The sequence below is a fragment of the Elaeis guineensis genome, chromosome 13 (assembly GCF_000442705.2).
Source record: "Elaeis guineensis isolate ETL-2024a chromosome 13, EG11, whole genome shotgun sequence".
In the NCBI taxonomy this organism is placed as follows: domain Eukaryota; kingdom Viridiplantae; phylum Streptophyta; class Magnoliopsida; order Arecales; family Arecaceae; genus Elaeis; species Elaeis guineensis.
Genome location: NC_026005.2, coordinates 71,279,447 through 71,293,865, shown reverse-complemented (window position 1 = coordinate 71,293,865; position 14,419 = coordinate 71,279,447).

Here is a 14,419-nt window from a genome sequence, read left to right as displayed (position 1 = left end):
CATGTATGACAAGTTTTGAATTTTGAAAATGTTAATATCCATTGCATATGACAAGTTAAAAATTTGTTCGCATTAACTTGTTCTATTTATCAAATGGATCAAAAATTCATATCAGAATGTTATCATTTCATTAAAAAAGTAAATCCAAACCGGCCTACAATAACCTAAACCAAGTTAAACAGGCTAAGGATTGCCAGCTTTATATTAGGTTCGCTAGCCTGCCCCTGGAGAGAGGGGAAAAAAAAAGAAGAAAAAGACAAGGTCAAATGACGTTATGAACTCAAAACATTACAAATCACTAGCAGACAAGCACTAGTGTAGAATAGAGTTCAAGTTGACCGGGGGGGAATGTATCGGTGGGTTCAACTCACACCTCACCAACCAAACGAAAAGTTTGAGATTTAAAGGTACTTTGGTGCATTATATGCATGTTAATTATGTTTAAAGCCCCGAGCCCCATTTTTTAAACCAATTCTTTGGCGGATGCAAATGGTTTCTTTGGACAATTGCATACAATGCTTCTTGCCACATGATCCAACAAACAAATTACGAACACGTTTTTCTCAGAAAATATTGGCAAAATTAACATCCATCTTTTTACACGAGATTTTGACCTTTACTTGATATAAATTATCACTAGGAAATATCATACATTCGAAATATGGATCACGTTCCTACCATATTCTAATATTTTAATGCATGTCGGTAATAGTGAATCTTACAAGCCACGTAAGAAAATTGGCGTTTACTGAGGGTGTTCCAGTTTCAGAGGACAAGCGTTGATGACCAGATCTGTTCTCTTCTTGGCGGCAGGATAACCCGGGAAAAGGCTTGAGGCGCCGAGAGGATTGTGTGCAATGTTCTGCAAATTAATCAAATCCCTTCAAATAGAATTCCAGCTTAGACCAGTAGTAAATAGCCAATTAAGCTCCCGGGGAATTACGAGAGATTCGACCTTGTGAAGTTCAACTCCCATTCCCATTCTTAGAATGATATGAGTTCGCAATTTTTTTCATAATGGCTCCATTCCGTGCCTCAAAAATCATGAGGATCCATTTGATTGGGGATAATCTGGTATGAAAAAATAAATCTCATGTTAGATTATCATGTTTGGTATGAAAAAAAAAGAGAGATAGTAAAAAATGATGGATCTCATACTTATTTTTTTGAGAGATAAGATAAAGTAAATATCATACTTGACAAAAATACTTTCAATAAAATTACATATATAATCATTAAATTTATTTGGCGTCTTTCCAAATACATTCAATAAGGAGCTTTTATAAAAAAAATTAAGAGGGAGATGGCATTGGTTATATGATTATAGTCATTATATAAAAATTAATTGAAGATGATAATATTATTTTAATATTAAAAAATTATTTTATGTTGAAGGCTATATTCGTAAATTTGATCATATTCGTACATAGATTTATCTTGAACCAAACGTAATAATCTTTTTCTAGTGTTATTTTTCAGAATAATTTTTTCATCAATCAAATATAGTAAAAATTATTTTTCGCCGCAATCATTTTTCTAGATAAATAATTCCCAAGTACCCTAACTAAACAGGCCCTAAAGTGGTTCTATTCATTTGGGCCATGAGGTGGCCTAGTCCCTCTTGGGCTTGTGCCCAACATTCAGAGTTAGTGGGTAATCTTATCTAAAGGATGGCCTGGGCTCAAACAGGCCCACTACTCATTCTATCAATGTGTTGGCCCGGACTTGGCCCAGAATTTCCCCTCTACCAAATCACTGTATCGGGCTTTCATACTAAAAGATCAACCCTGAGCTCAGTTTTTTCTCGTTCCATTGTATCCCTGCATGGCAGGTGTTATGTTTACAAGCCACTACTGTTTTTGAAGATGCTTGTGCCAAGAGATAGCCTTCTATCGGCAAAGGACTTCTTGCTCTGGGCCGCAAGATGATTTTGTTATGTCCTTCTCAACTTATCACCTGGATATCTATTGATAACTGGATTCAAATCTTTGATATCCAGAATATCCTTGGTACTTATGGCAGATGGCAATAACAATTGATTTGTGTTAAGCCAACATGAACATTTATGACTTGTTGATAGAATGGAGTAATATCTTTTCCTTTTAGGTGCATAGCTGCCTAATTGCACCTAGAGACATTTTGAGACGTGATCATGTAGCACAATTATGTGAGTTCACGCTTGATCATGCAAGATTATGTATCTCAAAACATGATCGTGCAATTGTGCATGCATGAAAGTCTGCAATGGTCTTTCTAAAAGACCTCACATGCAATAGTTGCTGCATGTAAGAGGAAATGATTCTACAATTGTTATCATTTTCTGATCGAAAAAAAGCTCTAGATTGACCATTAGGGTTTGCAGAAGTCGGTGATCAGCCAAGGATAGGTAGAACTTGATTGACGCTACCACCACCTCCATATTTGGTATCAATCCCCAAATACCTTATCTCAAATGAACAAAGCAGCGATGACTAATGTGTAATCACTGGCAACATTTTTTATGATCAAGCGAGGTTTCGTAGGCTACCGATCCTTAGTGATATTGCCTGTGCTATTTCATTGATGAGCGCATTTAAGACCAATATGCCATGCTGTCCCCATTCATGAACATGCTTAAAGATTTGTAGGGCATATTTGATTGGAGAGAGTTAAACTCTAGAATGAAATGAGAATGAGCGACTCTCATTCCAACTATTTATTTGGAGGGAGTCCCGTTACAATTTTGATTTCAGAGGGGATAAAAATGTTGCAAGTCCCAAAAATTCAATCCCTAAATTCTCTAATATTCAAATTCCATTCCCATTTTAGTCAAGAACCAAACGCATTGAAGAATATGGTCATTTCCAATTTCCATTCTGATTTCGATTTCAAGATTTTTGAGCTATTGTGTGGTTGGATTGATTGATGCCTGAGTTGTCTAATTTACATCTAAGCATGGCTTTGATGATCTTATTCATGCATTTAATTTATGCTCAATTCATCCGTTTGAGAAATTAATGCTGTGGTTGCCAAGTAAAGATGTGTGGCAGTCAGCTGAACTAAAGCTGGTAAGCATGTCCGGCTCATTCTTGTGCACTGATATTCCATTGTGGACTGTGTAAGCTAGCGTACACTGGACATCTACCACACTAGCTTCTTCAAATTTTTATATTTAAAGGGCACTAGCTTTCCTTTTACATCTCTTCCAATGTATATTTGTCCGCAGGCTTCATCTCCATGACATTATTGTGACTCAAGTTGCACCACCATGGCAGACAAGTAGACAAGAGAGTGAAATAGAAAAGGGTGTTCATGCTGCCATGAGACAGCAATCAGACTGCCTTTGGGATCAGGTTTCTGTTGACTAAACTTGTGAGTTATAAGAGCTTCCCCCTATTGGAACTCTGTTTAGGCTCTTGGATGGATCTCTGAAGCACTCTTTGGAACTATGGATATTCCATTTACTTCCCAAGAAATGGCAGTCAAGGGCTAATCACAGCTTGCACCCTTTCTCTTCCTGTCCTTGATGACACTCGTATTCTTGTTAGGATGGCGAAGTTTTGTGGTTCTCCTAAAAGCAATCAGCAATAGATTATTCCAAATAGGTGTGGCAATTTTTAGTAGATCCATCCAATATCCGATTCGAATAAGATGAGTTTTATCTGACCCATTTAAACTACGAGTTTTAGATATAATAGCAGAAGCAGGTTCAGATCATGCCCGATATGATATAATCCTAATCGACCCCTCTTTTCCAATTCACTCGATATATGATAGCTGTCATAGTCTTGTTCGCCTTGATCACCACCTTCCTCCCCTTTTATTTGGAAATTTATTATTATTGAAACTTAGAAAACACCTATATTCTGTACAAATCACAAAAATCAATTAGTTTTGTTGGTTTTATTTCTAAGATCTCAATTAATTTGGCTTACGTATGAACTGTTTTTTTGTTAGAATACATGGTAGTTATTGATATACATTAGGATTCTTTCTATCTGAATAAAAAAAATTGGTTCGCAGCTATAATCTCATTAGTTATAGCTATAAGTTATAATTATCCGATCCGGATCCATTCTATATGCTCACCCCTATCTACAACAATCCACCTCATCTACTTGACTTGATCTGATCTAAGCTAGGTATGGGCCGTATATGGATACAGAGGTTTTAATTATAAGATAGGTACAAATATTGGACAATCCAATCCATGCCTAATCTGTCGCCATCCCTAATTCCATGGATTAATGTATCCTCTTCAAATGATGAAACCGATCCTGTTCACACCATGTCTCTGTTTATTGGATAATATATAATGCTATCTACGTGCATTAATCTATTGCTCGCTTTAAATTATACTCAGCTGCATATCATTTCCATATGAAGTGATGGAAACTCCTACATTGTTCACCAACCAGTGATGATTGGTTACAATCAAGATAACTTTGTCTGCACGGTTGGTTGATAATTTGGAGATTTAAAAATCGGTGCTCGGGTGTATTGTTCTAAAATTATTATTTCATGCATGGCGAAGACAAAATTAGATTGCTTTCTGGAACAATACACCCATAGTGCACTCAGCCTGGCTAGGGAATCTCTGTTCATTATTTTTGGCTTGATGGTGAACATTAACATGTCGATTAAGACTTCGAGAGCTGGAGACAAATTATATTCTTGTTATGAAAGGATCAAGGTAAGCAAGATGAAGACATCCAAAGTGAACGATTGTCGTGATCGTCGTGCGCTGAATTCTTGATTTATGCAAAGAACACAACGATTGGGGAAGCGAATAAAATAACTTCTTAATTAATCTGTAAATATTGATCTATTTTATCAGACTGAATCTAGGCTAGGCAGCCTAGATCAGAAAAATATAAGCCTTTGTTTAGATTTTTTAAAAATGGTATACCTAAAATGCTTAGGACATTAAGTATTGCATCAAAATTCATGTCTTATTAAAATAACAGGACTTAACCATGCTTTGATGGTGGATTTTCCATTTCCTTCCATCAAAAGAGAAAAAGGAATTAAATAATAATAATTAAAAAAAAAAATCTCTTTAATATGGCCAAAGATCATGATCATCTTCATGACTTTTTTTGCTTTTCCATTCTTCCTAGTTAAATAGTTGCACAGAAGTTGGAGGATTAGAAAGATGATAATGAAATGTTAGACACTAAATTAAAATGATAGTAGTTGGGAAGGTTCGGGATGATAACTTTTATGGGACTTTTATGAGTATGTGATAGGACTGAAAACAGATCTGATACGGATCGGATATCATCATATCTATATTCATATTTGTTTTATCTAACGAATACAAATACGGATATTATTCAGATGCAAAAATTTATATCCATATTTGTTTTAAATGGATGTGGATACAATTTGAATATTGGAAGTATGGATATAATTACGAATATTCCTTAGCTAATTAAAATTTATGACTACAGAATCAAAGATATTACTAAATAAATGATAAATCAAGTTAATAACATATTTATATGACTGTATAATTTTTTTAAAATTAATAATTATGATGTAAAATTATATAGAATTATATGTAAATTCAGATATTCAGATATAGATCGAAAAGTTATTTATCGATATCCATATCCATTTTTCTTTAACGGCTGTAGATATGGATACAGATATTAGTCGGATCCTCCAATTTCTATCCAGATTGATTTGAATATAAAAATAGATACAGATGGATAACATCCATACTACTTTCACGCTTAGTATGAGATTATAACTAAAAGCTTATTTCTTACTCCAAAAAAAAAAAAAAAACTAAAAGCTTATTTATTATGAAAGCATAACTAAAGGCTTAGATTGATCTTTAGCGAGCTTTTTTCGTCGTCAAAGAATCTTTCTTTATCGGTAGGCATCCAAATTTTTTGTTCTGTAAAGAGGATTCTTCACTTTTTTCAGTTTTGGGAATACTTGGGACGAGAGAAAATGATTGAAGGACACCATCAAATTCAGACTGCGTCTCCTTTACAGCTGCATTGTAATTTTCATTTATCTCTCTCTATATTTCTTCAGATTTTACTTCCTTTTGTACATATATTTACTTTAAATTAATAAAATTAAGTGGGGTAAGTACCTTACTTTCTCCCCATTCCATTAAAAAAAAAAAAAGAAGATCTAGAACAACAAAAGATGTATGGGATTTATTAAGGTGTTTAATTTCTTCTGAATGAAATAGTCTAGCATTACCAAAACAACTCTAAGAGATTGCAATTCTAACCAGCAATCGACACATCCAACACAAGTAAGAGGAATCTCACTTAGCATTTTTTTCAATATACCTTTTTTTCTTGTCCCAAGATTGTCTGCCATCTTCTGTTTCCCGTTTTCCCTTAATCACATAATTATGGTTGATTAATGTTTGACGTTAATTAACCAAATGTTTGGGTTATGTATCAATAAAAGATGTCAAATTAATTATGCTAGATTCAATTCTTTAAACATATATTTTTCAAAAAAATCTAGACTTGAATAATTGTAATATTTGGATCGGTATCCCTCAATTCCTTTCAAAAAATTATTAGTAGCATATTTGTACTCTCTCGGTACATTTTACAGTGTCGAATGGATATCCAATAATTTGAGCTTTACCGTGCTCCCGTTTGGTGGTGCATTTGCTCTGTATTCTTATTTGTCTTTATTCTCAATATATATAGTACAAATATTATGCTAAGTGGACAATTAGATCAAGAAATCTATTATGCGTATAGGAAAAAATAGAATTTTTTAAAATAATGAAACTTATTAAATGCAGCAAACAAATGTTAACGAGGACATCAAATGAAAAAATTTAGCTATTTAGATAAGTTTTACCTCTTACAGTAGTTTTGGCTCTACATGCAGCCACTCATAGTAGTTTGTTCCTGGTCCCATTCATCAAATGCTCATTTTGATACATTGCTACAAAAATAAATAGTTGTGATTATTAGCATACACAGCCACATGATGGATGCCGTGTAGAATATAATTTTTTTATAATAAGGATAAGTACTCTTAACTTAGCCCCTTTGTTAGCTTAGCTAGAGTTTATTGGTTGGAGCTCCACCGCTTAGTTGGTAGACTAGTCCAATCATGAAGTAACACAGAGAAATACGAAAGAAAGAAAAATAGTGCAATACATGCGTGCTTGTGTATGTTACTTTACGGTTGGACTAGTCCACCAGCTCAGTGGTGGTTTTGATCCAACTAAACATTACACCTGTTAACTTCTATTTGGTACCTCTAGATTTTGTTGGAAAACTATATCTTGTGGAGTTAGATATGCTTTGCTTGCCCATTATCTACGATGAATTTCGTGACAAAAGCTGATTGTCTTCTACATGATGTGAAGAAATCAACTTTTTTTCTTTAATGCAAGATTGCATCACACATGCTTGCTTGCACAAAAAGGCTCGTGGCTTGTATGCTAGTTACTTAAGGCAATTAAGTTCTTTGGTAGGTAAAGATGGATGGAGGCCATTTTTTCTCTTTTTCATCAATGAACAAGTAAACTTGACTAAATTGGTCCTAAGATGATGTCTAGTTTGAGTACCACGACCAATCATCTACTAATGATCACCATTCAGTTCACTTGGATGTGGCAAAAAGGGATTGGTGCCCATGCAGCCAGCATGCCAGCGGCCAACTTGTACACTCTCAAATAAATTTGAGTTATGATTGGTAGCAGGTAATATGGGTCATATCTCGTTCAAAATAATTGGTTAAAAGAGAAGTATGAGTTTCTTGCCCTGTCAGCTATTCACCATGCATATCTCACATATAAACTTAATTAAAAGAATGTACATTTATGATCCATCCAATGAGAAAAAGTCCAAGAAAACTTACACGACTAAAAGATGTTATCCATTTAGAATTATCCATATTTGATCCACGAAATTCAGCCAAATTCCATCACAGCACAGGACTAATATTAATTTTCATTTTTAATTACGATTTCCATGAAAGATATAAACTTTATTGAGCCAGGGTTATAAAAGTTCACTTTTTAGTGCGTTAGCCTAATTATGATTCCAACTATTTTTTATTAATTAGTTGACTTTTTTTTTTATAAGAATAAGATCCAATCATCATGTTAGTCCATTATATTATTTAGTCGTTATACCGCCTATAATATCTATATCCAAAAAGTAGGGGTGAGGACGGTACGGGTAACCATACCAAACATCTATTACTATTTTTGTATCATAAAAAATATTTTTTTTTCATTATCATTCCCGTACAATCATATATACCATTGCCGTTACCATACCATAAAAATGGTACAATAATGATAATTCTGGAGAAGTGAGAAGTTGCATAAAAAAATAATAAAATTACTAAAAAATATTTTTATATTTATAAAATACTCAAAATAATTCTGGGGAAGTGAGAAGTTGCATAAAAAAACTAAAAAATATTCCTAAAAAAATACTTTTATATTTGTTGGTGCAGAATTCTGCCGACGCGGAGAAGCTGGAGTCGAAGGGATCGCATCCGCCGTCGGAGCCTGCAAGGGAAGTCTAAATCGGAGTTGGGGGTGTTCTGGTAAGACCCTCCGACGCTCAAGTCAGTACTCTGCTTCAACAGAAATAGAGCATCGAATGGGATTTTAGCAGAATTTCGAGATAGAATTTTTAGATTAGAGAAGAACGTATATGGGGATCTCTTTTTATAGACGGAGAGCGTAACTGATTGACAGCGACATCTGTAACTGTCTGGTAGTGGGCCGTTCGGGGCCATGCGGAGTTTGTTATGGAGAATAGTGGCGTCAGGGGGCCGTTCAGGGCTACATGAAGTTTGTTATGGAGAGTGGAGTGATGTCCGTTGTCGCGACTTGCCAGAGAGTGGTGGAACCACGTGGAATCCATTACAGAGAGTGGAGTAGGGTAGTGGCCATTATCGTGACTTGCCAGAGAGTTCGGGCTTGACGGCTGAAGCTCGGCTGAGACGTCTGATGGAGCGGAATGGCTCTCTGTCTCAGCAATCCAGAAGAAGCTCGGATGTTTCCAAGGTTGCTGATGAGTCTACTGTTGTCGGATGCCTTGGGCGCTGATGCTACAGGCGGGAGTCATCTGCTGTAGAAGCTCGGACGGGGACTTTCTGTTGGTGAAGTCCGGTAGAAGTTCGATTGCCACAGAAGTCTGTCTGGGATTTGCCTGATGTGGAAGCTCGTCTGAAGATTGTCCGTCGGAGAGGTCAGTTTCATGAGAAATCCGACAGGGGGTCGTCCGACAGTGGAGTTCGGATGGTGTTGTGGAGGTTTGTCCGCTGGAGGAGTCTTGAGGACACTGTGGAAGGTCGAACATTGGAGGAGTCCGAGATTCAATTCTGCTGTAGAAGTTCGGACGGACTTCGATTTTTGTAGGAGTCTGAAAGGAGGCCGCTTATTGTAGAAGCTCGGACGAAGACCAGTTGTCGTGGAAGCTCGGATGGAGACTTCTTATTATAGAAGCTTGGACGAAGACCGGCTGCGTGGAAGCTAGGATGGAGACTTCTTATTATAGAAGTCCCGCTGCTGGAGAAGCTCGGTCATTGACGAAGTCCGAAAGAAGTTCGGAATAGAAATTCGGCTGGTGGAGCCCGTCCGTTGTAGAAATTCGTCTGGAATCCATCCGCAGTAGAAGTTCGGCTGGGATCCGCTCTTGTAGGAGTCTGGATGAAATCCGGAAGGCGGTCGACCGTCGTAGAAACTTGGATGGAGTCTGGTTGCTGTAGACATCCTGCTGTTGGAGAAGCTCGGAAAGCGTTTGGAGCAGTCTGGTAGATGAATGGGGGAGCTCATTATTGAAGAAGTCCGGATGGCATTGTGGAAGCTCAGACGGTCGGGGGAGTTCAGAAAGACATCGCGCAAGGTTGGAAGCCGGAAGAGCCCAAGGAGGGTCGGCCTTTTACGAACTTCGGCTGGGGGTATTTTATACCCAATATCAGTCTCCCTACTTTCGAATTTGGATTTCGAATGAAGGAAGTACAGAAAAATTTTCACAGTCGAAGTTGCCTCCCTCGATTTTCGTACTCGGCTGTTTCCAGATATTTTGGCGTTTGACGTGCTGGTGCTAGAGCCTTTTCGAATCGAGGCGATCCGAAAAATTTTTTTTGGGATTTTCGCTGGAGTGTTGCTCTAGGTACGGCACAATAATGGTTCTGTCAGTTGTCGGCCACTTTCAGCCGCCTGCCATGATGAGTGGGACACGTGGCGGTTGTAGATCGGTCAGAGGAGATCTGCGATCATTATTCCGTCAGATCTCGTCGCCTATTTAAACCCGCCTCCCTCCTTCAGGGGTCTCACTTTGCCTGGAAGTTTCTTCGGTCCCTCCTTCTTCCTGAGAGTTCTGTTCTTCCCCAGCATCCTTTTCGGCCTTAGGCGTTCTTCAAGTCGTCCCCATCTCTGTATCTCTGCATCCTTCAGACCAGCCTAGGTTAGTTCTAGAACTCTCCTCCTTTTTTTTTTCTTGCTGTTCTTCTTCCATTTTTCTTCCTTTACATTCCACCTGTTTAGTTTCCCACGAACGTCCCATTTTTTATTTTTTTCCAATTTTTTTGAGGTTTTTAGGGTTTTCACTCGTTTCAAAATATCCTCCAACACTTCCTCCTCTAGCAATTCTAGGAGTTCGTCCGTTCCAGCCCTCCAAAATCTTAGTTTTGTAGATAGACCTCGTCTGGTCTTTGTATTAGACACCATCCCTAGCTCTCTGACTCCGGAGGAACTCTCACTGATTAGAATTCAGTACGGGATTCCTCCGGAGTACGAGCTGGAGCTTCTCGAGCCGACTGGCCAGACTAGTGCTCTTTCCTCCGGCTGCTTCTGTTTATACCAAGAAGCTTTTCGCGTCGGGCTTCGACTTCCGCTTCCACCTTTTGTTATTGCTCTCTTCCGCTTCTTAAATATTTCTTTAGTTTCTGTAGCGTCGAACTCCTTTAGGTTTCTGATAAGATTTCTTTCCCTCTGTAGTTTAGTTGAAGTTCGGCCGACTCTTTCTTTGTTTAGGAATTTCTATACCTTCAAGCGTCATCCCTCGGCAAAGGACTGGTGGTACTTCACCCCTCAGTTCGGTAGAAAGGAGTTGCTGAAAGGTGCCCCCTCTTCTATCCACAACTGGAAGGAAAGTACTTCTACATCCGATGCCCATCCTTGGAGCTGAGGTTGCCCCCCTGGGGCTCCCTGAGGGATTCCGTCCGCCGGGCTTCTATCCTGGGACAGGACGACCTTGAAGCCTCCAATAAACTCGAGGCTTATCCAGCCTCTCTTCTCTCCAACCTCCTGAAGGAACAACTCTTGTTTAACGTCGGCCTAAGCCCTCTCAACCCTGCCGGTATATATATATATTTTTTTTTTTATTTTTTATTATATATATATTTTGCTTCCCCTTTCTTCTTGTTCTTTTGTTAAGCTATGTCGATCCTCATTCACTGCAGATATGGATGCTGACGCAGCTCGAATGCTAGCCCAGGGTCTCAAGACCCACAAAAAGAAAGGCACAGCATCCTCAGGGGCGGCGAAGAGGGCAAGGGCAGAAGAGACTAGCTCGATCGCGCCTGTCCAGGCGGCCATTGCCATCGACTCTCCCTCCGACGTTGAGCTGGCAGTCCCCCGGCCCTCTTTAAGGAGCCCCCGGCCGAGGTTCCTGCTCCAGAGGCCCGCTCGAGGAGGCACAGGGGGCCGAACGGAGAAGGAGAAAGAAGACATTGGCCCGCAAGAGCCGCAGCAGCAGATCTGCCATCGAGGAGGCCGATGGCTCCGAAGAAGATCCGGAGGAAAATTTCTTCAATAATAGGGATCTAATAAAGAGATTGGTCGACGGGTGCATCCTGCCCGAGGTCGTCCACAGGACCGTTCACGTCGATCCTGAGTAGCGGATCTGGGACTCTCTGGGGTCCTTTCTCGAGGTAGGTCAATTTACTCCTTTCTTCTTCTCGTCTCTTTGCTTAGCTTATTCCTTAGCTTTTATATTGACTCCCTGGCCGCTCTTGTAGATTGGACACCAGCTCATCGCCAACATCGAGGCGATGAACAATGCTAGGAAGGAGGCCGCCCAGGCGGAGGAAGGTTGCCTGGCCGAGGTCGCCCGCCTCAAGGAGAAGATTGCCGAAGTCGCGAGTCTCCAAGAGGTGCAGCAGAAGGAGGGGTAGACCTTGGCAGACTTGAGGGCCACCTTGGAGGAGGAAAGAAAGAAAGCAGAGGCCGAGGTCTCCGAGTTGAAGGCGCAGATCCCGACCCTGGTCTCGGAGGCAATGGTTCGGGCAGTGGAGGAGTTCAAAATCTCCTCCGAGATGAGGGATCTGAAGGTCGAGTTCGGCCAGGCCACCTTCAACAAAGGCTTTGAGCTCTGCCAAGAGAAGGTGGTTAGAAAGTTTCCCGAGCTGGACCTCGACTTCTTGGATGAGGCGTCCGATGACGAAGTTGGGCCTTCTGAAGCTGCTGCCGGTCTTCCTCCAGCTGAGACTTCCTCGACTGCCGCGGCCGACCTTCCGGGGTCACCGAGCTCCCCCACTTTTGCCCCAGAGGTCCGAAACCTCTAATTTTGTATTCTTTCTTTTTTTTCTTTGTTGCAACTTTTTTCGTTCTTTTGTACTTAAGAACTATTTAAACAATGAAATCGGATTCTTCTTTACAGAGGGCTCCTCTTTTTTACTCTGCATTCTTTTTCTTCTCTTTTATTTTCTGGCACTGATTTGTGTTGTGGCGCTCTTGTCTTCCAACGACAGTGCCCCACCGAAGCTCTTCCCCTACCACAGGGATTCTTCTGAAGTCGATGGTCCGGGACCTCAGAAGGAAAGTTCGTCACCTGACGAAGAAATCAAAGAAGCTGGGTGACGAACTTCACCGATTGAGGAAGAGCCATTCAAAGTCATTGCGGAGGCTGCTCGCTTTCGGGACCTCCATAAAAAAGGCTTCATGGACTACATCCGGAGGAAGGCTGACTTCATGAAGGAGCTTGAGGAACTTCGAAAACGTGCCAGCGATCGATCTTGGACTCAGGCTTCCAAGATCAGCTCCCTTGAGGTCAAGCTGGCGGCTACACGGGAGAAGATTGGCTAGTTGGAAAGGAGCTCGTCCTGGCTCACAACTCAGGCCGACCACGCCGAGACTGATCGAAGAAATTCTTCGACCTTCAAAAGCAGCTGCAGGATGTCGAGGCGAACTACAACGCCTACCGAGTCGGCTGGTGCAGGCAAGTAGATGACTACCGAAGGAAACTTAAGATGGTGACCGACGAGGTTGCCCGCTTCAGAGACAGTTGTCTGAGAGAGTCCAGGCCGTCTCTGCACAAGGCTCCGACGAGCTCCACACCTTGAGGGAGACCATAGAAGAATTGTCCGTGGCCCTTGGCAGGAGAAGGCCGAACTGCAGTGGCTGAAGATTCAGTTGGCCTACGAGCAGCAGGTGGTCAAGGATACCGAGGTGGAGTCCGAAGTTCTGAGGAAGAGGCTTTGGGAGTTGGAGGGTGAGAATCGACGGTTCCACCAAATGTATCGAGAGATGTTGTTAAGAAAGAAAGAACTGGAAGAAGAAGTCAAAAACTTAAAGCAATCCTCGATGATGGCTGGAACCGAGAGTTCGAAGTCTGAAGAAGCCGAGCTTCTTTAGAGCTTCTTTACCTTTTATTTTATGTATTCTTTCCTTTTCTTGTCGTTTTTTTTTTTGGTCTTCAAAGGCTTTGTAATGTACACTTCACTAATGAAATGAAAAGAAAATTTTCCATTACCTTGTCCATTCTTGCATTAAGTTATCGTTTATCGAACTTCTTTTATCTTTTATCTTGTTCGATGTCGACGTTGTTTGAAGGTTCCTGATTGTCGCCGTGTTGATTTGCCCTTTTGTTCATAATCGAAGATCTTTTCGAAGCCACTCGAGTTTGATGCTTCCTTTCGATGCTCGAGCTTGGGGGCCCAACTTTTCATTACCTTGAAGAAGTCGATTTTCTCCTGCCAGTGTTGGGTTCCCTCTTAGAGACTGAGGATTTTTGACAAGATCTCCTTCCTGTTGAGACGAGGTTCCTTGTGTCTTTGATGTAGTTTATTTTTTCCTTATCACTGGCGTAGCTCGATGCTTTTTCTTTTTCTCTTCCTTCTTTTTTTTTGTGTTCGAGTGAGGGTTTTTCTCTGCTCTTAATGGGGTTGTAGGGGTGTAGAGGAGCCGTTGAGGAGACTTTCCCCTCATCCGGTCTTGAACAACCAGATCTTCGTTTGTGTCAGGATGAGGTTCTCCTCCTGTTCCTGACACAGTCAATTTCAGCTCATGTTAGTATGAGGTTTTCCTCCTATTTTTAACAGGGCTGTGGGGGCACGTAAGGGCCGTTGCAAGGGCCTCTCCCCCCATCTGATCTCTAAATAATCGGACCTTCGACTTTGCTCATGTTAGGACGAGGTTCTCCTCCTGTTCCTAACATGGCTGTGGGGGCGCATAAGGGCCATTGCAAGGGCCTCTCCT